The 25,822-nt window shown below is 37.8% G+C and overlaps 1 long non-coding RNA gene across 1 annotated transcript; it reads left to right on the top strand.

The window, feature by feature from the left end:
• Positions 1-505: 505 nt before the first annotated feature.
• LOC130936386 (uncharacterized) lies at positions 506-25,618 on the top strand. Its single transcript, XR_009068101.1, has 4 exons — positions 506-927; positions 1,010-1,052; positions 1,139-1,236; positions 25,159-25,618. It is a non-coding gene; the product is annotated as an uncharacterized LOC130936386 (long non-coding RNA).
• The last annotated feature ends 204 nt before the right edge of the window (positions 25,619-25,822 follow it).

Genomic DNA, 25,822 nt, shown 5'->3' on the forward strand with positions numbered 1-25,822 from the left:
TTAAATTATAAATTATATTTTTGAGAATTATATTAAAAAAATATTTTGTTAAATTTATTATGCAATTATATATATAGTATTAAATTTAATTTAGTATCAAAATTAAAAATAAAAAATAAAAAATAATGATAATATTTTTTTTAAATAGTCAATTAATTAATTATTAAACTGCTTAGTTTTTTAAATATAAATAAATATTTTTTTAAATTGGTTGAGATAAAAAAAATTATTTACATATTAAATAATAAAAAATTATAAAAAGTTGACTTTTAGTTATCTAACATTAATTATTTTTTAAATATAAAATTTTTTAATTTTTTTAGAGACTTGATGATTTAAATTTTAAGATAAATAATATAATTTTTAAAAAAATGACTGATATTGATTGAAATTTTTTTAAAGATATATTTTTTATTGCATAAAAAGAACTTTACACTTATATTATATTCTCCTGGAGGACATTCTGTCAAAATAAAGTGATTTTTTCAACAATTAAGAAACATTATCTAATGGCTAAAGGAGAGAAAGAAAACAATTAAGAAAAAAAGAAGTTTCAAAGCGCTCGTTATTGCTATTTATAGAGAAGGTGATTTGAGGAGATGATGTCGCCGGTATTTCTCCTCCAACAATATCGTCAGAGACAAAAATTTTTCCAGGTTCCTGGCGTTGGTCCTCAAAGACTAAAGCATTCCGCGCCAACCAAATCTGCCATAGAAGATAAGCCACCTGAGCACTTCTGATTCTGAAATTGGGTTTTGATTTCTTAACTTCTATGAATTGACTCCACCAATCCTAAACTTTTAGGTTAGGGTCGCGGGAATAGTGCTTGCTACTTCCAAATTTGAAGAACTTCTGGGCAGAAGACAATGGCATGCATCGGTGTCTCCGGCGCTGATTGATAGCGGGGACAAAGCCTGCTAACTTGTGGTAATCTCTCGTTCAATTTTGCTTTAACTGCATTGCCTTCATGGACTAATCTCCCAGTGGTGTTACTCTCATTTTTCATAAGGTTTTTCACATTTCTGAGTCTGCATATCGGGGTGAAAGAATTGGTATGCTATACTATACCTAGATTTCACCGAGTACTCCCCTGAGTTGTTATTGCACCATATAATCGAGTCTTCCTCTTTTGTGATAGTAATTTGTTGGATTTGCTGAGCTGTGTCGAGTGAGAAAGCTTCCATAAGGAGTTGCTGATTCCATTCTCCCTCAGGTGTGATTAACTGTCTAACCCAGGTAAGCGATTCATCTCTGCATTCATTAACTGCAATGCGAAATGGTGGTTGGTCTCTAAACCATGGGTCTTCGCTGATTCAGATCCCTGAATTGAAACTTTACACTTTAACTCTTTTCTCCAAAATTTTTCTTCCCTCCAAAAGACTCTTCCAAGACCAAGATGTTCGATTTCCTAGTTTGGCTTCTAGATAGGAACTGTATCTGAAGTACTTATTCTTGAAGGTTTTGTAGAAAAAAGAATGTGGTTTAGTCATCAGCCTCCATCCTTGTTTAGCTAACATGGCTAGGTGGAATGCCTTTAGGTCCTTAAACTCCATACCTCCGAAATTCTTTTCTCTGGTCATAGTGTCCCAGCTGATCCATTACATCTTCTTTTCATTCTGTTTCTGTCCCCAATTATATAATCATTTAGTGCAGTTCATCCAAGACAGTATCTGGAAGTTTAAAATAGCCCAGAGTATAAATTGGTATAACTGAACCCACTGCTTTATCAACACTTCCCTTTTACTAGCAGATAGAAATGATTTCTTCCAATGCGAGAGCTTCTTCGCCACCTTCTCTTTTATAAAAGCAAATATTTTTTTTGGATCTGTGTACTATGGAGGATAGCCCCAAATATTTATCCTGCGTCCCAATATTTGGGACTTCCAAAGATGCCGATAGTTCAGTTCTGATGGGTAAAGGGGTGTTTTTGCCCCTTATCACCATATCTATTTCTTTTTTGCGCAGAAGGTCTATGCTATCTGCTCCACAAAGGAGAACAGAATAACCTCTTTCAAGAACTGCGATTGAACAGTAAATATCCGACTATTCATCATTTGATATTGATTGAAATTAGTTGAAAAAAATTAACTTTTTAATTGAATTCAAATTCATATTCTTTGTTTTAACTTTATACATAATTAATATAAATATAAGTAAAATTATTAATTTATATATATATAATTTTATTTTCAAATTATAAATATTTTTTGTGTCTTTTAAATTATAAATATATTAATATTTAACAAAATTTATTTTAATATATTTTTGTCCCCATTATAAAAATTTTTTGGGTCCGTCACTGTCGTAGCTATGAATCAACCATTACATCTTCAAGAATGTAAAATAATAAAGTGTTGGTGTTCATCATGTTCAAAGCATCCTTTAATTTACAACTGCAAGTATCACTGAAATTTTAATTCTAACCCTAATCTTAATCCTTATCGTAATTATAATCTTAATTCTAACCCTAACCCTCATCAGCGGCATAAAATAGTAAATCGTCATTGTTACCATCAGCAAGAACATTATAATCATTGTACACTAGCGATGATAACATGCTACTTTTGAAAACGGCGATAAAAAAACTCAATGTTAAAGAATGGAGCTAATGATGAGTTTACAGTGAAGAACAATTTTGTTATTTGGTGCAACTTCGGTCCCAGGGTGGTTCTCATTGTAATGCCTCTTGTCAAATCAAGCCCTTTAGCCTATCCACCATGTCCGAAGCAGAGGATTTTGATTTGTGAATGTGAATGTGTATATGATGATGATGATGGATCTTATCATGGATGATTGCTTTTTCGGTTTAGTTTTTTTAGTTAGGTTTCTTTAATCTGTTCTAAGTTTTAGGCTTCAGGCTTGAGGCTTCCACTATGCAATATGCATTTGAGTTATGATCTTTTGGATACTGCAAAAATTTTTTTACGGTAAACTCTTATAGACGTCTTTAGAATTTTTAGTTATTGTATTATTTGGTTATTGCATTTAGTAAATATTTTTATAAAGGACAATTTATTTAAATAAAATAATTGAAACAAATATTTACCTAAATGCAACAATTAAAAATTGGTTACGTGCTTGTTTTATTTATATTCTATGTAAACTGTGGAATCCCTACTACTTTTTATAAATACATATAAACTTTGGAATTCCTCCCATGTTTTATGAAGACGAAAGTATACACATAAATCGTAAAACTCCTGTCACAGTTTATGAAGAGAAAAAGGTGTGCATAAAACGTGGAATCCCTTCTACGGTATATGAGTGAATATAAACTGTCCTACTCCAACCACGGTTTATGAAGAGCTACAACTCTATATATACTAATTGAAGCCAATTGTTTAGAAGAGTATCATTTTCACAAAGGTTAGTGAGGAGGAGAGCTTTCTAGTGCTAGTGCATTGTTCTAAGAAAACTCATAAAAGCAAGAGAGAGAGTGTGAAGTTCACTGACAAAAAACTCTTGAGTGTATTTATCCGTTCATCAAGTACTTTGTCAGGTCTAAAAACCAGTATATTGCAAAAGTTTGGCATTTTTAGAACTAAGTGGTTGAAGAAGTTATTTTATAAGATTCCTATCACAATTGTGTCAACCGATGTAAAGTAAGATACATTTGTGATAGGGTCTGATGAAAATCTGTAGGTTCTATTTCATTGTCATAGGAGTTTGTTGGAGGTCAAAATACACGAGCTGTATGCGAAGTTGGAGGTCAGTGTCGACAGTTCTGGGGCATCAGCTCTGAATTCTCCGTAGAGTGCCTGTGGGGTGCTTATAGTTCGATGGCTGCGATTTCACCAACTCGTCCTTCATTGCATCTCCATCCTTTGCAGTTGATTTGAATTGTATAGATGAAGATGGTTCTATAGCATGAGAGAACCATTCGTTTCGGTAGCTAGCAATTGAGATGGCTAGTTCTCCTGTTATGATTCCTGATAGTGTAGGGTTGGGTGAACCTGATCGAGTTGAGAATGCAATGCGGGAGGATGATTCAGACAAGGAGCCTATCAATATAGTCGAGGACAGTGATGAGGATACAAGTTGCAATCCATGGGTACACAGCATGATCCATCAAGCTTTGGCACACAATAGTATCCTTCACACTTTTCAACCTTAAACTTGGAGGCTATAGGGAAACAGTCAGACACAAATGCTGCCTTTGGGGGTCAAGGATTGCATCATAAAATCTCTTAAACAGAATTTTAGATTGAGCAATCATTCCAAATTAAAGAGGAAGTTGTGTTGACTATTGAGTGTGAAGGATTATAACATTTGTTGAGGTGTTGAGTACAGCGCGTTAGAGTCAGATCATCTTAAGTTTCATGAAAAATGTAAGGAATTCGGCAAAGGTTACACTTGGTTGATTTGTATTTTGCTTCGTGCACAAAAAGGCACTTAGGAGTTTAGAAGGTATAATGGTCCGCACACTTGCTTAGCTACCTCGACTTCGAGCGATCATCGACAGCTTGATTACCACGTTATTTGTGCGAGGATCTTTTTGTTGGTTAGAGCGAATGCTGTGGTTACGATAAAGGTGTTGCAGGAAGAAGCAGAAGAAACTTATGGATTCAAGCCTATTTACAGGAAGATTTGGATCGCAAAATAGAAGACAATACGATAGATATATGGAGATTGGGAAGACTCTTATGCCTAGTTGCCACATTGGATGCTTAGGGTTCAGTCCACCATGGCCAGCACTGTTGCAGTGTTGAAGACTTCTCCGGGTAGAATTGGGGATCAAGTTGATGAATCTACAGTGTACCTTCATCGTCTTTTCTGGACATTTCCTCCTTACATTGAGGCCTTTTGACAATGCAAGTCCCTTGTGAGCATTGACGGTACTCACTTATATGGCAAGTATGGAGGTGATTTGCTGCTAGTTATAGTATAAGATGGGAACTCAAATATTTTACCGGTAGCATTTGCACTTGTGGGGGGAGGGAGAAAATGCAGAGTTGTGGTCTTTTTTCTTGTCCAACTTACAACAGCATATAATACCACAAGAGGGTATTCTTGTTATCTCTGATAGGCATAACATCATCAAGGTTGTCTTGGAGACCCCTGATAGTGGTTGGCTACCTCCGCATTCTTATCGAGCATTCTTCATTCGTCATGTAGTGAAAAATTTTTCTCTAAGCTTCATAGGTCAAGAATAAAAAAGGCTATTGGTGAATGCTGCATATGCGAAGACCGAGACAGAGTTTGACTACTGGTTTGACATTAGTGGACCGAGAACCCAACTATGTGTAATTGGGTCAACCGGATGAAATATGGAAAATGGACCCAACATTATGATAGTGGGAGATGGTTTAGCTACATGACCACCAATATCAGTGAATGTGTCAATTCTTTATTAAAGGGCACAAGGAACCTCCCAGTGACAACGTTGGTGAAGTCCACTTACGGAAGACTTGCAGAGCTACTTGTTATCTGAGGACAAATAGTAGGGGCGCAATTCAGGATTGGGGATCAATTCTGTAAGGCTCTGGTGAAAGCAATAGAGTGCAACCTGAGAGACTCGAGATGTTTTACCGTCACTTTGTACGACAAGCATCGGTCTAAGTATACCGTGGTTGAGACTATTCCCGCCGGTAACTTTTTGCTTGGTAACTATCGAGTTTTACTTAGAGATCGTACATGCGTCTGTGGATATTTTCAGGCTTTGCATTATCCATGTTGTCATGCCATCGTATGTTGTGCTCACTCGCGGTTGAACTGGGTGGAATATGTTTATGATGTCTACCGTATGAGTAAGGTGTTCAATGTCTACAAGGAGAGGTTTGCACCGCCTATTCCAGAAGGACTTTGGCCACCATATGATGGTCCCACTGTCATTCCAGACTCTAATATGAGGCGTGCAAAAGAAGGGCGACCAAGATCTACCAAAATCCAAAATAGCATGGATGAGGCTACTCCTAACCAATTGAAGCATTGTGGCCTCTACAGGCAGCTTGGGCATACGCGTAGGAATTGTGACCAGCGAGGATCTATTGCTAGCACGGATGCTTAGATGTTATGATGTGTTTCCAAGTTTTTAAAGTTCATGTTATGATGTGTATTTAGGTTTTTAATTTTATGTTGTTCTCCTTTTCTTTGGTAGTAGAATTTATTGTACTTGTTTAATGCCATCCTTAACTTAATAGACTTTATGTTTCATTGCATGCATAAATTGACCAAGTGACTTGTACTTTTAGTTTTTCGTTGATGGTTTCACAACTAAATATAAAAAAGGCTTACATATGGATATTAAATTACGTACATATGGATATTAAAATGCATAAATATATATACATAACACAATAACATAAACATAAGTACCACTTAAACCCACTAAAGGGCACTACTCTCCCTCACCAGAATCATCATCGTCAATGTTAAAACCACCAAGCAAGTGAGACCCGGTGCCACATCTAGCCCGACGCCTCACCCTAGTGGCTATCTGAACATGCTCTGCTTCTGATGGAGCTAGTGGTGGCGCACCAAAAGCTCATTGAGGTCCACTGCAAATTGTGGCTGGACCTCCTACATCTTGATTATGTCCATATAGAATTGTGACTCGCTGACATAATTATCAAATCCAGATCGGACCGGTCAGTTCTACTAAAAAAACAGTGAACCAGACCCCAAACTGGTTTGGGTTAACATTTTAACTAGACAAACAAATAAAACGGTCAAACTTGGAAAATCCGGTCTAAACTGAAGATTGAACTGGACTGGTTGACCCGCTGACATCAGCACACACATTACTCAAATTTCTGGGTTCGAACTTAAGTCATTCAAGTTATAAAGGAGTTTGCAACCACCAGGACAAGTTTGCTCTTTGTATTATATTGTGTCTTTTTATAAATATATTACTAATTATTAGACATATCCTAATTAATAACTTATGTATTAATTCTTTTAGTCATACAAATTTAAGATATTTTTTTATCTTTTTATTCTAATGAATAGTGTTCATATTAATTTAATTTATTTTTATTTTATATTTGCTCTTTCTTAAATTAATTATATTTTAATTATATATAATTATTAAAATAAAAATTAAACTTAGTTAAATATCTATAAATTAAAGAGTAAAGTACCATTTCTACCCACGGAAGTTGAAAACGCTGACAAATCTACCCACGAAAGAAAGAAACGACCAAATGTAACCATCGATCGTGAGATTCGTGGGACGAAACTAACCAAGCCTTGTTCCGGCGTTGACTCCGTTAGTAACGCTACCTACGTGGCTATTCACGGCGTGACATGGCTTGGGGAGCTTCACACGTGGATTGCTGAGTTGTATGACCGTTATACTATATCCTTAACCCCAAAATTCCCAAATTCAAACCTTGTTCCATCCCTAACCCTAGATTCACGAAAATCTTTGAAATTATAGCAATGTCGAGGAGAAGACTCTTTACTCCACCTTCGAACGGCAGTGGTAGTGTGTCTGCAAGCTCAATTTCGAAGAGGGTGCATGATAGGAAGTTCAATGGCAGATGTTACTGTGGGTTGGGAGTGACACTGTTACAATCAGGAACGGCAATGAATCCTGGGAGGTGGTTCATCCGTTGTCCGAATTGGAAGGTAACCCGTTGTACACCCTGTTCTATGTGAGTTGAATGTGAGTCTGATTTTAGTTTTTTTGCCATGGACAGAACTCATACTGCAACTTCTTTGAATGGGTAGACGAAATCGAAGGGAAGTGGGAGGGTCTGAGACGAGGACTGTCAGAAAGAAATGTGCAGGAAAACGTTAATGAGGCTGAGGCTGAAGTGAAGATGCTGATGATGTTAGGGAGGTTTGAAGTTGAAGTTAGTAAACTTAGGGTTTGGGTTGTGATTATGTCAATGGTGGTGGTGTGTAACATTGTCTGTACTTTGTATCTGATTCTCAGGAGGTATTGAGCCTATGTAGTTGTTAGTGTTATTTAAGGACAAAAATACCCATGTTCGATTCTGAATATGTCATTTGTAGACAGTTGGAATTCAGAAAATGTCAACCAGAGTGATATCAGATATGTAACTTGCAGATGTTATCTATTACTAATTGCAATCGTTGTTTACTTTCTGCTCGAAATTAACATGAAATACAAGCAAAATAACCTGATAAGTATGTAGAAATTGAGTTACTTAATTGTTCAAGTTATAGATATGAGCTATCAACAACTAGTATGCACCCATACCGAAAATCAAAACATAAGCAATTGAAGCTAAAGTATTTGACATATCCATCAAAAGTAAAATAAACTGCCATGGACAGTACAAAAAAGAACATAATCTTCCTTCAAGGATTTGGTGTGGAGTTACTGCTTCCGCTTGACCCTTCCTTCAAGTGTGCAGTGGTGGACCTCAAAATTTTAGGTGGAAGGAAGGCAGGCTGCGGCCACCTACTTGAAGTTGATCTTCTCACTGTGGGAGTAGGCATGAATTCCATGAACCTGGAAGTAGTGCCCTGGGAGGCAGCTAGCATGGTTTGAGGTGTCACAGTGGGTGGCACATCAGATGGCATGGGTGATGCACTACTAGTAGTTCTTGTTGCTGGAGCAGACTGTGGTTGCTGAGTAGTTGGTGGTGGTCTTCGCAGATTCTTCTTCTTCTTTGGTGGCTTGTTTGCAGTTGGTGGCCTAGTTGAAGGAGACCTCATTGGATTAGGAACTGGTTGAGGAGCTGGGTTGGTTTCCTATAAGAGTAGACACATATGAGTGGGTTGATAAAACAGCAGTTGTAAAGAGTTTTTGTAACTTAATTAGTACACTTACAGGTCGTGGCTGAGATGCTGCTGCTTCAGCAGCTTCAACAGCTTCCAGAGTTTCCTCCCAAAACATCTCTTCCATTCTTGCCGCATCCTCCTCATTATCTTCAGCAGCTGAGTGTGGAGTTGAACTTTGTCCCCCACCACTCGCAGCCATTGCCTCCTTCTTCTTGGAACAGCTACGACTGTTGTGTCCAGTCTGTAATACATTTAACATGAAATAAACATGGAGCATTGAAAGCACAATTAATGATTGCAAATGAAATAAGGTTTACCTTCAGGCAGTACTTGCAGGTGATGGGGCCATACTTTCTTGGGGCCCTATGAGGATCTGGGGTGGGATCTTTTGGGGCATCGTTCTTTTTTTCTCTTTTCAATTTTGGCCTCCCAATCTGCTTCTTGTATACTGGGGGCAATATTGGAGGTAGATCAACATGCTGCCAATATTCTTGACTAGGAACCGGCTGGATGACGAACTCGTATGTGCTATTATACGCCCCCATAGAGAGCCAGTTGTGAGCATGTTCCTCCGGCCTCCTATTCTGGTATCCAAGGGCAGCACATGCATGCCTGCACGGCAAGCCAGTTAGTTGCCAAAACCTGCAGGAACAAGTCCTCTTTCCTATATCCACCATAACCTTATGTGGCAGGCACTGTACTTCATACACATTACCAGGATCATCTCCGGTGGAAAAAGGCCGCCATTTGTTGCTCTCCCTTTTCTCTTTTTCCAACCTACTCTGCTGCACAGGAGTGATTACTCCATTATATCCCACCAACGCCTTCTTGTTTCTTGCAATTATGCTCATCATATAACACCTCACCTCTTCCAGCATAGTTATAATAGGCTTCCCTCTCATTTTCTTTATCCTAGAGTTGAATGATTCACAATTGTTGTTCATGTAGTTGTCAGACTTTGGGTATTCACTGAAACCACTCCTACTCCATTGACTTGGAGGGATCCTGTTTAGATAATCCCAAGCATGGGGATTAACCCGTTTGATCCTATCCAGTACAGCATTGAACTCTTGGGAGGTTGTGGCCTTGGCACATCTCCACATAGCAATTTTCAATTCTGTATCTCCCCACTGTTTTCTAAAGTTCTGCCATATGTGCATAGCACAAAATCTGTGATGTGCTCCTGGATTCACTTCACGCATAGCAGGGATGAGGCCCTAAATGAGAAAAGCAACACAATTATATCAATATACCATATGAAGTTTAGTAACTATGACAGCAACAGGTATGCATGATACATTGTAAGAAACTAAAAGTGAACACATACACATAGCACACGAATTCAGCCCTTACCTTCTGCATGTCTGACATGAAGTTGATTCCATTGATTGCAGCGTCACCTAAGTCTTCTTGTAGGAGTTCCAGAAACCACTTCCAGCTATCCTTGCATTCACACTCCACAACAGCATACGATATAGGGTATATATGGTTATTGGCATCGTGGCCAATTGCAGTCAACAACTGGCCAGGGTAGTATCCCTTTAGAAAAGTTCCATCTAACCCTATAAAGGGCCTGCAGCCACTCGAAAAACCCTTTTTACACCCTTCCAAGCATATATATATCCTTTTGAACTTATGCCCAGTCCCTTCAACAAAATCAGTACTAATCCTCACAGTGGAGCCAGGGTTGGTCCTCATAATTTCATTAGCATAGTCCCTAAGAACTGCATACTGAGCTATTTCTGAGCCCTCTATTCGTTCTTTGGCCTTCACCATGGCCCTGTATATCTTCCTTTCGTTCACAATCACGTCATACTCCTTCTTGAAAAAATCTTGTGCCTGCCTTTGAGTCATGTCTGGATGATCACGGATCTTGTCCTCAAGCTCCTCTACAACCCATTTACCATCTGCAGATTTATTCTTATTAACTCTACTGCAAGTATGCTCATTCACAAACGTTTTCACCTGAAAGCTTAATGGAAATGACCGTTTTGCACAGTATATCTGCCACGGACAACTCTCATCATAGCATATGGCCTTGCACCTAGTTGAATCCACTCTTGGAAAGAATATGCTTCGGCCTAAGTTGATGTTAAACTTCCTAACTGCCTTCTTGAAATGGTCCAGATTTTCAAATTCCATGCCAACCTCCAACCTTACTTCCCTTACTGGAGCATCTGGATTCGCTTGAGGAAATGCTGCATGCTGACTGTCTTCATCATCACTTGCAATAGAATCCAGCTCCTCCGACTCGTAACAATGCATTCCTGCACTTGCCTCTGACATAAGTTCACCCTCCACAGGTATAAAAAATGAAGGATGCTTGGTTGGATCCTGATTAGGTATGAATGTTTGCCCTGAAGGTGGAGGCCTGATTGTTGATCTTCTCTTCCTCTTCTTTTGACTACCACCACCCACATCTCGATTTATATCTACTCCGGGCTGTGAACTGCTGGGTTGACTACCACTACCAACTGTTCCCTTTTCATTTTGAATGCTCTGCTCTTGAGACTCTTGTTCTTCACAAGGCTGTGGAATGTACTGTGTAAAAACCTCAACAGATTCAGCAGGCCCTTGATCAACAGTTGGAGCCACTGACTCCGCCGATACTGGAATTTGGTGTCCAGTTTCTTCACTTGCAGCTGATACATTTGGTTGTTCAGGCTGTGGAGGAGTCTTCACCACCTCATGAGACAGCGGTAAGTTGGTTTCATTGGGTGCATCTGAGAGCCGAACGATTCTTGGTGCCTCATCAAATGTTACCTTAGGTGAATGGGTGGGTATATTTGGTTGATCATGGCTTAAATCTGGTTGTTGTGTGTTTGTTGTGGTATGATGGAAATCTTGATCTATCGGATCATCCTCTGTTTCAGCATCCGGTCCATGCACACCTCCTACATTCTCACTCAATTTCACCACTCTATTTCTCTTCTTCTTTGGAGTTGGGGTCCTTTTAACACAAATCTTAGTTCTGTGCTTGATTGGGGTCCTATTAACATGTAATATCTCAACCTCTGGTTCAGGCTCATTGTTTTCTTCTACAAACTCAGGAAGGTCAATTGGATGATCAGTGAACACCTCAACTCTCCTCCCATTAGCAATGGCTGCTTCGTACATAGTCACCACATCCATGTCTAGTCTAAGCAACCTCAACCCATCGTCCAACTCCTTTCCAGGTTCAAGCCAGTAAATCTCGCTCACATCATTGTACCCTATGTCCTTTATTAAGTCATTCAGGAAGAACTTATTAAGAGTATCCACATTCACTCTTTCAATTTCTGTTTTCTCACCTCCAACATATGCCAGTTTCCCATCATCACCCTTGACAAATTTTCCTCTGTGACTAATGACTAACGTAATGTGGATAGTTGCCATCTGCAAATACACATACACAGACAACAAAACAAATTCACAACCACATCATACCCACTACAAAGACACCCTAATAAAAAATCATAAATTCACAACCATGCACCAAAAATCCAGGAAAACATTACAGAGAAATCAAAGGTTAGTACTTACCTATGGATGACATCACCGAACTCCAGAAGCTAACACGATCCACAACAACAACCACCCTCTCTTCAACACGAAGATTATCGTCGGCACCGGAGATTTTCTGTGAATGGAGAAGATGAACAGTTTCTTCTTAGGGCTCTACCCTCTGTTCTGTGAAACGCGCGAAGACTTGTACCTTTGATAACTCTTCAATTTTAATTTCCTTTTTTCTTTAAAAAAAATTAAAATTTTGAAATCCATTTATATTTTTATATAATTATAATTATAGAATCCACGTGTGAAGCTCCCCAAGCCATGTCACGCCGTGAATAGCCACGTAGGTAGCGTTACTAACGGAGTCAACGCCGGAACAAGGCTTGGTTAGTTTCGTCCCACGAATCTCACGATCGATGGTTACATTTGGTCGTTTCTTTCTTTCGTGAGTAAATTTGTCAGCGTTTTCAACTTCCGTGGGTAGAAATGGTACTTTACTCTAAATTAAAAAAGATAAGCAAAAAATGTTTATTAATCATGACATATTTTTGTTATTGATAATTATATGACATCTATTAATATCAATATTTTTCAACATATATTTGAATAATGTAATAGATACTAATTAAATAATGAATTAGAAAATAAATTAATTTGATATAAAAAATTAAATTTTATATAATTATTTAATTATGACCGGGTCAACCGATTGAACCTGTGATCCACCGGTTGACCCAATGATCTAGTCGGGTCAATTATCGATTCGGTTCTGATAGTTTTAAGAGCGAGCATGATCCCCAATGTCCATACACATGGTAGTGGTAGCAAAATTAGTGAATACCTGAGTGCTAACGTCCTCGAACACCTGAGAGCTGGTACCGATGGTGTAGGTGTCGCCGCCGAGGTCAATCTCAACATCTTCAACACCGACACCCTCAGTATGACCTACCTGGTCTACATTAGTAGAACTACCGCTATCTCCAACCTGTCCATGCCCACCTTTTCCCCCATATCGTCTAGCTTTACCTCGATGAACACAATGTCGGCATTGCCTCCCTCGTGATCAACGCTGTCATCGTCATCCATCAAGTCGTCTAGCCATCGCCACTCCCGATCGGAGGCACGTGTACCAACACGTCGACGCCGCTCAACACGCCTGTTATCAGGCACATCCGACACTTGCACCTTAGTAGGTATCTGAGATGACCCTCTGCGATGAGCCTCCTACAAGATTTCCACTGGCCTAGGATCATGAAACGCGGTATCCGGAGACTCTGTGGGCCACCCCATGAAACCAATCCAGGTACTCTCCCGATCGACCTAGATTAACAACTCTCTGGATCTGAAAGATTGAATCAACTCAATTTCTCCAATGCAGATGCTATGTCTGATAATAAGTGGGGAACCATCAATCCCCACCCTTACCATCCTTTGCATAGAGCTAGTCTATGTTCAGAAACGGCTCAGAAAGATGCTATACGCCGCCGAGTTATAGTACCATTCTATCAACTTGATGCTACTCAATCACGGTAAAATATATCATGCTCATGACCGCACTCCATAACCTGCTGTGCTCCTCAGCCAGTATCTCCAGATGAACCATAGCTACCACCTTAGCAGCATAATAAAGCTCCCACAAAAAAACTATAAAGGACAAGCTAACCTTAGACAACACCATAACAAGATGCATGATGTCAATTGTGAATCCAACAAAAAGCAATAACTAAATAACTTATGTCTCGATCACACAATCTGTCCAAAAAAAGCCGTGTTTGAACCACTATTTGCTTCCTAACATCAGAGATCGGTACATATGTATCCTACCTAAAATCTTCATTGTAAGAATTTCATAAAAAAGGATAGTATATTAAAATAAATATGTATCATGCACAAAACATTAATTGATACCTGGAGGCCAGCAAATCCAAATGCATCAAAACCACTCAGGCTTAGTGTTGGGAACCGCAAAAAAATTCAGGACTATAGTAGCTGAAGTGGTCCGGACAAGTTAATGACATTTCTGTTGGCTACCCGATATACAACCAGGCCAGTGCAACTGAGCCCCAGCTGTATTTTTTCAACTTGCCAAGCCTCGTCACAAACGATAACCACTGAAGGTGAATCCGATTCACATTTTTGTCACCGAAAAGCTGGGTAGATAGTAACATCATAATGTAAGAACATGCGTATATACGCACTGTCTCCTCACTTGCATCGGCTAGTTGCACCGAAACCTCTCATGGAACCACGTGAACTGGACCGTCATCTGCTTGACTTTATTCGGTGGTGGTAGCTCACCAAATAATTTCTAAAACCATTCCCACGCTGGTCTTCCATCAGGAATGAACTGGTGAAAGTCAGCAAGGCACCCACTAACGGCTTCCCCATCAACGAGCAACCCCAGCTGATACACCACATCTTGCAGCGTGATGGTGTATTCGCTGAACGACATGTGGAAGATGTGCATCTCAGGACGCCACTTCTCAATGAATGCGCACAACAGAGGCTTATCCACCCAGAACCAATGACTATTCAGTCTAGCCAAGCGATACAAACCCGCAGTTTTTAAATAAGTCCTGATCAGATCATGCAGAGGCATATTCTGTTGTCTCTTAGCACTACAAATACACCTAGTCGGCTACATCATGTAAAAAATATTATATGGTTCTAATCAAATGTTAACGGATAAATATGTAAACTATTTATTATTTATAAATTAAATAACTGACAGATAAAAGTCTAACAAATACGTTAACAAAAAAATTAGTTCGGTTCTAATAAAATTTTAATAGATAAATTATTAAACACTGAATTATTTATAAATTAAATAATTGATAGATAAAATTCTAACACATTAGTTAACAAAAAAATCAATTCGATGCTAATAAAATTTTAACATACAAATCACTACATTATAAATTATTTATAAATTAAGCACATATAACATTCTAACACATAAATTAACAAAAAAATTAATTCGATACTGATGAAATTTTAACATATAAATCAGCTAATTCCTATTTAATTTTTTATAAATTAAAAATTTTTACAGAAAAAGACTAACAAATAAGTTAACAAAAAAAATTAACATAGTACCGATCAAATTTTAACATATAACTCCCCAACATCTTCAAATTATGTATAAAAATACCCTAACTACACATCAAAGTCACATAGGATATGAACGAAACAAAAAATAACTAACACCTAAAGAGAATAACATATAAAGAACTAACCTCTTCGTTGATGCTTCCAGCCACATGAGCAACGACGTTCAATCGGTACAAACAATCTTGGTTTTCCATGACCCCATCCTGCCAAAGTATCACTGCCGCTGGATTCTCTCCCAAATTCTCTCAACTCCAACTACTTTAACACCCAACAATGCAATCCATTATTCGGTCTCGAGGATTATATATTCACCTAACTCCTCATAAATCGTAGAAGGGGTTCTACGATTTATGCATATATTCTCCTTATTCATAACCGTGAAAGGAGTACTACGTTTTATGCACACCTTTTTTTTTCATAAATCGTAGGAGGAGTTTGACGGTTTATATGTATTTGTAAAATGTGGTAGGATTCCATGGTTTACATAAAATATAAATAGGACAAGTACTTAACCAGTTTTCAATTATTGCATTTGGGTAAATATTTGTTCCAATTGTTTTATTTAAGTAAATTACCTTTTTATAAAGGTTTAATTATTTTGTTGGTCCTTATATTTTACTAAATTTTTAATTAGGTCCCTATATTTTTTTTTCAATCGGTCTCTACACTCTGAGATAAAACTTGAAGAGAATTTTGGGAGGACAAAAAAAATTAATTAAAAAATTACATAAAATTTATATTAAAATAAATTTAAAAAGATAAATATTTTTAAAATTTTTTCAAATATGGCATTAAATGAATAATTTAATTGATAAAAGATTATAAATATAACTATGGTTAAAGTTATATTTTATTGTTTTTGAATAATAGCTTTTTCTTAAAATTGTATATTTTTTATTTTTTATTATTATAATATTAAAAAAATTATAATATATAAACTAAAAAATATTTATAAAAATTAGTTTGAATAATAAATATTAAAAATTACAATAATTATTGAATGTTTAAATGTTTTTATCTAAAAAAATTTCAATTAAAAGACTTATAAAGAATAAAATAATACCAAAATGGCCTTCTTTCTTCCTCAGAGATTGATTAGCCTGAGGACAAATGTTTAGACCTTCAGGCAGAGAGAAGGAGACTCTCTCTATGAAGCCTGGAAAAGGTATAAGCTGATGTTCAGAAAGTATCCTCCTGATATGTTCTCTGATTGGATAAAATTGCACATACTCTATGATGCAGTGTCTGAGACCGCCATGATGTCCCTGAATAATTCTGTAGGAGGGTCACTTCATATGAAGATTCTTGATGAATCCATGGAGCTGATTGAAATGGTTTCTAACAACCAATATTTATACTCTTCTAAGAGGACTTCTGTGAAGAAAGGAGTGATGGAGTTGGATACATTGGATGCTATTCTTGGTCAGAATAAGGTTATGTCTCAATAAATCAATGCTATTATACAACACTTGAGTGGAATACAAGTCTTAGCCGTTAGTACTCAAGAAAATTCTTATGATATGAGCAGTGGCTTCTCTCAAGGTGAGAATTATGACTATGGCCAGTTTACTTACGAACAGGTTAATTTCATGGGTAATGCTTCCAAAAATCCCAACAATGATCCGTTCTCCAAGACATACAATCAAAGGTGGAGGAATCATCCTAACTTTGGGTGGAGACCCCAATCTCAAAGGCAACCAAAATTTAATAATTCTCAGGGCAGTTTTAATTAGAATAATTTCAACAACCGTCAATTTCAAGCCTCTCAACCACAACAAGCACCCACTCATCCTCAGAATACTCCTGACTTAGCCTCTATAGTTGCAGAACTCTTCAAGAACACTAACAATTTTATGTAGAAGACCAGAGCTTCACTTCGGAACCTGGAGATACAAATGGGCCAGTTGAGTAAGCAAATACCTGAGAGTCCTCCTAACACTCTTCCTAGTGACTGATGCATGAGCATCTTTCTTATCTTTTCCTAGTGAATTTGTATTCAAATTTGTTAAGTTTAATCAAGATTTAAGTATTTTTGAGCCACTATGAATGCTACTTTGAGTTGTGTGCAATTTGATTTATTTTAGGTAGCACTCAGATGAATTTGACAGAGTTTAGAAGAAGAAACGGAGCCACACAAACCCAGGGGGTGGCACCACACTTGGAGAATCCAAGTTTGACGCCACATCACTCTAACCTACAAGAATTCATTGCCTTGATGGTGCCAAACTTGGGATTCTCCAAGTTTGGCGCCAAGTTGAAGAACAATGAAGATTGCATTGCATTGAAGTGGCACCAAACTTGGGATTTTCTAAGTTTGGCGCCAACCTTAGAAAACAAGGTGGTCCCCATTCGTCCCAAAAGGAGCCAGCACGAGATCATTTTATTAATTTTGATTAAACTTTATTTTATTTTACAATAGGAAAAGATATTATTTTATTTTAGAAAATATATTTTACATTAATTAGGATTTGGTATAAAAAGAAAAAGATTCAGCCCTTCAGGCTCTCTTCTCTCGGACGTACCTCATTCCGCACTTTACAGTTTTTAGAACCCTAGTTTTCTCTCTGAGCCATGAGCAACTAATCTTCCACTGTTAAGGTTAGGAGCTCTGTTTATTCTATGGATTAATACTATTACTCTTTTATTTTAATTGATGTATTGATTTTAATTTCAAGAATTTGTTTTCGTTCTTCATTTTAAGGATTTAGGTAGATCGGAAGAATAACCCTTATTCTAATTGTGTTCTTGTTAAATCTTGAAAATTAATTTACTTGAACAACAACTTGAAAATAATTTCTCCTAAATCACTAATTATCTGGACTTAACAGGATACGTGTCATATAATCCTCTTATATTTGGTAATTAGGGTTTTTGTGGTACATAAACTAGAATTGAAATTAACCCTCTAATTGAACTTAAGTGACCAAGGAATTGGAGGTTAACTAGGTTAGAGGAGACTAAATTACTAAGGAATTAGGGTTTAGTCACATATAGTTTGCCATGAATTAAATCTTGCATGATTAGTTTGTGAACTTTAAATTCTACACCAGTGACACAGTACCTAATCCAAGAGAAGAGTGCAAGGCCATCACCATGGCAAGTGAACCAGCGGTAGAGGAGAAAGTACAGGTTGCTGAAGGATCAGAGAAAATAGAATCCCCAGAAAAGACTAAGGGCACCAAAGTACACGTCCAGAAGCACAAAAAGGAGGCCAAGGACAATTGATTCTCATAATTCTTGGAAGTTTTTAGAAGTTACAAATCAATATTTCTTTTGCTGAGGTGCTGGAATAAATGCCTCTCTATGTTAAGCTCATGAAAAGCTTACTTTCTAAGAAGAAGACCTTTAAGGGAGATGAAACAATGGTCTTAACCAAGGAATGTAGTGCAATAATTCAAAGAAAATTGCCAAGGAAGATGCCAGATCTCGGGAGCTTTCAGATTCCATGCACTATTGGGAACTTAACCTTTAGCAAATCCCTAGTGATCTTGGTACAAGCATTAATTTAATGCCCTTGTTTGTGATGAAGAAGCTGCAAATTCAAGAGGCACAACTAACAAGGATAGCCTTACAAATGGCAGACAAGTATTTGAAACATGCACATGGAGTAGTAGAAAATTTCATGGTTAAGGTTGGAAAATTCTTCTTCCCTGTAGATTTTGTGATTCTTGACATGGAGGAGGATGAAAAGAACTCTATAATCCTGGAAAGACCATTCTTAGCTACTGGGAGAGCTTTGATCGATGTGGAGAAAGAGAAATTAGTTCTGAGGATGCATGAAGACTACTTGGTATTCAAGGTTTTTAAACCCTTACATCGCTCTGATGAAAGGGGCACTTGCATGAAGAGTGAGCTCACTAACCCAAGCCTTCAAGGATGCTTGACTGAAGTAAAGCAGAGTTCACAGCTCAAGCCTCCTTTAGGGAGAGTTAATACAATCTTCCCTGACATCAAACCTAAGTTTGGTGTTGGGTGTGTATCATCCACCAAGGAGGAGGGTCGCAAGAAGAAGGTACCCAGGGGATGGAGGAACAAGAAGATCCCTATTGAAGACTTCTCACCAGGAATGAAAGTGGTATTCACTGAAAGCCCAATCTTGCCTCATACGGTGAACAAGATCCTATCTCTTGAGCATATTGAGTTAATCCATGAGAGCACAGGAAAAAGATTCACAGTGAGAGGTGAGGAGCTAAGGCCCTATGACCATCCCTCTCTTTAGCAGAGCTGGCCGTCAAGCTAGTGACGGTAAAGAAGCACTTGTTGGGAGGCAACCCAACCCTGAGTATCCTTTGACTTTTCTTTCAGTTTAGTTTTCATCTATTTATAATTTTTATTCATAGTTTTCCATGGTTTAATTTTGTTTGTGGTCATGCAAATTGCAAAGTGTTTAGAATAGGGACAGGAGGAATCTGAAGGAGAAACAAAACACCCTGGAGAGCATTTTACTCGAGTGCCTCGGCGCTACATGCCAGAATGGGTGTTCAGTGCCAGAGATGGCACAATTTTCAAGGAACTCGCTGAAGGGTAGCGCTAAACGCTAGGCTTTGCATTTAGCGCCAAGATTAGCAGCTAGTGGGTGGCGTTAAACGCCCTCCCTAAATTGCATGAAAAAGCTGGCATTAAACGCCAGGTGGGCATTCAATGCCCACAAGGGGCAATTTCCTAAGGATTACCATACCCCATAGGGCGCTTAACGCCATGACGTCCTCTAAAATATATATATATATATATATATATATATATATATATATATATATATCCAATTCTGGCGTTAAATGCCAGAGGCGGTGTTTAACCCTCTAAATGGTATGAGCATTATAGTGTTAGGGTGCTAAACGCTGGAGCTGGCATTTAGCGCCAGCAACGTGAATTTCAAAATTAAAGGATGCCTCTTGACCATTTCAATAGTCACTCCCCTCTCTTTTCCCCCCTCTTTGACCGTTCAACACCCCTCTCTCTCTTTTTTCCCTTTTATCCACTATTCCATCCACATTCATGCACCCATTTTCCAACCACCATTCACATCACCTAATCATCTCACATCAATCCATTAACTCTTATCCACTTCTCCATATTCACCTACCCTAATCACCATAACCCCACCCAATTCTTTTTCCTTCCCCATTTCCTTCCCTTTGACCGTTCCTTCCTCCTACCCTCTCTATATATACCATACTCCTTTCACTTTTACCACACACGAAACATTTTCACTTACTCCCTTCTTTCTTTCACTTTAACCACAACATATTCAACTTCTTCCTTTTCTTATAGTCCCTCATCAAAACCGAGCCCCCCTCCCCCCTCCAGTTTTACATCTCTTCTTTCCTTTTCACTTTTCACTACATCACCATTCCCCACCTTCAATCTCTTTCTCTCTTTTCACTTCTTACCTCCATTTCACTATCTTTATTTGTTTCTTTATTTTTCTTTTCTTAACCGTAAGCACCCTCCACATTGCCTTCCATTTCTATTTTTTTTGTTGCCACCATACACCCCGTCCACCACATCCTCTCGTATACCTTTCTCATTCTTGTCTTTTTTCATTCTATTTTTCTTTGGTTGGAGACGAGCAAAAGTTTTAAATTTGGTGTTGGGGCGCTCCGCTTTTCTCTTTTCTCATATTCTACGTGGAATCCAAAATCGGTGAATCCTCTTCAAGGAAGAAAAAGGAAAAAGCTCCTACATCCGATCCATATGATTTTACCCGGTTCTTCTCTAAGACCCACGAGGATCACTTTAATGAAATAGTGAAAAAAAAGTGATCCCGGAGGTCCGCTTTGATCTGCAGCTGGACGAATATCTGGAGATCCAGGAACAGATTCTGAGGAGGGGTTGGCAAGTGCTATGCAACCCCGTGACTGATGTGGGTGTGCTGATGGTCAGGGAGTTCTACGCAATGCTTGAGTGACTTACAAAGATATCAAAGGCGTGAAGCCTGACCCAAAGAACTGGCGCACCATGGTTCTAGGGAGGATCCTAGAGTTCAGTTTGGAGAGGGTGAGAGAGATACTACAACTACCACCATCCAGATATGAACCTCACTCTTACACTCAGAGGGTCAACACCGACTAAAGAATAGACAAATTCTCACTGATATATGCCTCTCCAGAGTACAGTGGAGGAGGGATGCCACAGGTCATCCGTACCAACTGGGTAGGCACGATCTGGGGCCAGTTGTTCGGGGATGGCTGGAGTTTATTTAGCGTTCCATCATCCCTACAAGTAACCGGTCTGAGGTTACTGTTGACCGAGTCGTGACGATTCACTGTATCATGCTAGGTAATGAGGAGAAGGTGCATCGGATGATCCCTCAAGATTTATATAGCATAGCGGCGAAGGGCTCCACCTCTACTAGATTGGCCTTCCCCACCTCATCTTTTGCCTATGTGAGGCCGCCCGCATCCACATTGATAGAGACACTCCTATTGACATTGAGCGGCCGATCACTAGGAAGGGTGATGTTAGAAATTTATCGTCGATATAGATTTTCACAAAGTAGAATTTCATCGTTGAAAGTATAGTCTAGACCAACAATTAGCTCCTACATCAAATGTTTTAAATCCAAATTATAACAACCAAGATCGAGAGTACTTCAACCTCGGGTCATTCTCCCTAGGAGTTGCAATGAAATGTACATTTATTGGCTATGAGAAAGAGCATGGGGAATTAGGAAAGCAAGAGAAGCAAGAAATGTAAATAGCAAGGAAGCAAATAAATATGCAAGGAATGTAAATGGCAACTCTGGGTGAGAATTGGGTAATCAAGGATTCCTATCCTAGTTATGGACCACAACCATGGCAATTGTGTGGAATCAATCCAAATTAGTCAATCCTTGTTGAGATTAGTCAAAAGAGCATAATTGATATCAATATATAAGTCCTAGTCAACTCACTAATTACTTAGTGAAAGACTAACGTCAATGGAAACCAAACCAATTAACTATTCTCACACAATGCGAAATGGACATCCACAACTCAATTCCACCAAAACACCTAATTTCTCAACCAAGAGTGTGAAAAGTAAACATGCAAGAAATTAAATGAAAAGCAATAAAGGTCATAGCAATTAAATGCAAGGAAAGGAAACTTCAAATGCAAGAAAATATCTTGGCATGTAATTGAGAGCTAAGGTGACCTATCCTAGCCATTGACCACAAACACATGATGATTATGAAGAGTTAATCCTACTTAGTCAACTTTACATCGAAGATAAGTCAAGTAGGCATAGTTGATTTCAATCCCTAAGTCCTATGTCAACACTAATGGGTCACATAGAGTCAAGGGAGACCAAATCAACTAACTACTCTAATGTATCAAACAAGAATGGACATCAATGACTCAATGATCACAAAAACCAACAATTTCAAGTCAAGAGTGGAGAAAAACTAAGTAGAAACTAAGCCAAGCATTTTATCAAACACTTGGTGTGCATGGAAATAAAATAACATTAAATTGCATTAAAAATAAAAGCTAACTACCAAAAGCAAGAAAATGACAATAACAATTAAAGAAAGCATTAAATGAGCACAAAATATAAATTGCATTAATTGAAAATTAAAATAACAAGAGTGTGCATAAACATAAAAATGACAAAATAAAGGAAAATAACAAGAGAAATAAAGAAGAACAAAGATTCAATAACAATAAATGACAAGGAAAAGTAAATAAAAACAAGAATTAAAAGTAGAAATTACAAGAAATTAAACTAAAGAACCCTAATTCTAAAGAGAGGGGGGGAGCTTCTCTCTCTAAAAACAAAGAGAAAACATCATAAAAGCTAAACCTAATTGTCCCCCCCTTTCATCCTCCTTCAATTTGGCTTGAAATAACTTCAGAAATAAGTTAGATTGGGCTTTAGAGGCCCAGAAATCGCCCCCAGTGATTTGTAGTACGTGCCAGGACTTGTGCGTATGCACAGGTGTGTGCGTACGCACACTTGCTATTTTCTAACTTGTGCGTATGCACACTTAAAATTATGTCCACCATAGAAAATTATATATCATTTTGAAGTCCCGAACGTTAGCTTTCCAATGCCACTAAAACTGCCTCATTTGGACCTCTGGAGCTCAAGTTATGACCAATTTAGTACCGAGAGGTCAGGTTGACAGCTTTACAAATCCTTCATTTCTTGAATTCTTCCAGTTTGTATGCTTTCCTTCCACTTTCTCAAGCCATTCTTGCCTTCAAAACCTTAAATCACTCAAACAAACATATCAAGGTATCGAATGGGAGAAAAGTGAATTAAAATTGGCAATTTAAGCATGAAAAGCATGTTTTTCACAATTAAGCACATTTAGGAAAGAATTCACAAAAGCATGCTATTTCAATGAATAAATGCAAGAAAAATCCATGAAATCCACCTAATTAAAGTAAATAAATACTATGAAGTATGGATTCATCAAGGGGCATTGAGTATGCCAAGGAGCTGGGACGAGCACCACTTTAGGAGCTAGTTCCCTCTCCTTAGCAGGAGCAGCCTGAGATGCCTCAGGAATTTTATTTCCCTCTTCGAGACTATTGGGACTAGTTGACCACATCTATTGGGGAGCTGACATCTTATATCGATCAGCTGAGGCTAAAGCATCAGGATCACTCTGCCCTCCTCCATCAGCTAGTGGAGGAACAGCCGAGCTAAAGGCGGGAGCTAGAGGAGCTGGAGGCACTGGAGAGGATTCCAGGAGGAAGTAGCCACTAGGATTGAGGTGGTTGAATTTCATTATCTACTGCTTTATTTATTTTTTATTTTTCAGTATTATTTTCATATTTCCTGTTATATGTTTGAAAGCCTTTGCATGATTACTAGTATTATTTTATTGTTTTTTTTAGCTTAGTTTAGTATTTATGTTTATTTTGCAAATTGTCTCATGTATTGCTTACTAAGCTTGAAAAACCAAAAAAAAAAAGAAAAAAAGTAGTAAAATGCATGAGACTTGAGTTATATGGTATGAGTTATTCTGGTTACTTTGATGTAGTGGTATTATCTATGATCTTGAATGCATGAAGTGAACAGTGCATATTTGATAGTGAAGTTAAGAATGTTGATTCCTGAGGTACAGGAACTTAGAGAAATATTATGGATTCTCCAAATTGAGTGAGAAATTGATCTTTGAAGCAAAACAAACAGCAAAAAAAAAAAAAGAAAGGTCCAAGGGTCTAAGCATCAATGGTTAGGAAGGTAAAATATGATTAAAAGCTCAAAGAGTTATTTTTTGAACCATATGCTTGTGGTGTGAATGTGTCAAGTAACCCTTGAAATAGAGCATTAAGAGTCGAGACCAAGTGTAATTGCAATGTGCACCAAAGGCTCTGAGCACCATTGACTTGGAGGAATTAAAAGAAAGGTTTAGAACTCAAAGAGTTCTCCAATTAAGTGCTTGTGGTGTTTGTGTGCCAAGTTAAGCTTGAGAACAAAATATTAAGAGTCACAGCTAGGCTCAAGGTGCAAAACACTAAAGAAAAGAAAAGAAAAAACTGTATTCAAGGATCAATCAGAGCTTAGGTAGGAAGAGAATCCATAATATCATCTGAGTTCTAGTTCTGAAGGATATCAATATTTCTGAGCTTTAAAGGATACTAAGATTCCAAACCTATTCAAAATCACAGTATCGTTAACCCCACTCAGTAATTGGACACGAGCTTAAATGCACACTCAAGTCTTGAGCAATTTCTCTTCTCAGTCCTGTATTGTTTTTAGTTTCTTGAGGACAAACAATAGTTTAAGTTTGGTGTTGTAATGCGTGAGCATCTTTTCCTAATTTTCTGTCCATTTTGAGTTAGAGTTTGTTGAGTTTTGATTTAATTCTAGTGTTTTAAACCTCTTTAGATGCTACTTTGAGTCGCTTTGGTATTTTAATTATTTCAGGTACAGTTCAGATAAGTTTGGTAGAGTTCGTGTGCAAGAAAAGGAAAGAGTTTGGAAGCTGTCCACTAGGGAGCTAAACGTCAAGCCTGGCGTTTAGCGCCAACAACACAGAACGAAAGAGGAGTTTCTACCCACAAGGGTGCTAAACGCTGCAGTTGGCGTTTAGCGCCAGCAATCCAGACCACATTCTCACTATTGAAACATCTTTATTTGGATTTAACTTTTAATTATTCTATCTTATTTTATTTTGGTTATTTTTAATTACAAAGAAAATCTTTTAGGTTTAGAATTTATTATTTTATTTTAGTTTCAAATCAAATTAGGTTAGGTATAAAAGGGAAAAGATTCTACCATTAGGGGGATTTTCTCACTTCCTCACTTTTATATTTTCTAAACCTTAGTTTTCTCTCTGAAGCATGAGCTACTAAACCTCCTCAATTAAGGTTAGGACTATGTTTATTTCTATGGATTATGACTATTATTTTTTCTATTTTAATTAATGTATTGATTCAGTTTCAAGGATTACTTTGCTTCTTCATCTTATGAATCTGGGTAGATCAGAAGAATAACCTTTATTCTATATGCATTTTTGTAATTCTTGGAAGAGTTATCTCACTTGAACAACAACTTGAAATTAAATTCCTCCTAAATTGCTAATTACTTG

The sequence above is a fragment of the Arachis stenosperma genome, chromosome 6, assembly GCF_014773155.1.
Source record: "Arachis stenosperma cultivar V10309 chromosome 6, arast.V10309.gnm1.PFL2, whole genome shotgun sequence".
Taxonomy (NCBI): domain Eukaryota; kingdom Viridiplantae; phylum Streptophyta; class Magnoliopsida; order Fabales; family Fabaceae; genus Arachis; species Arachis stenosperma.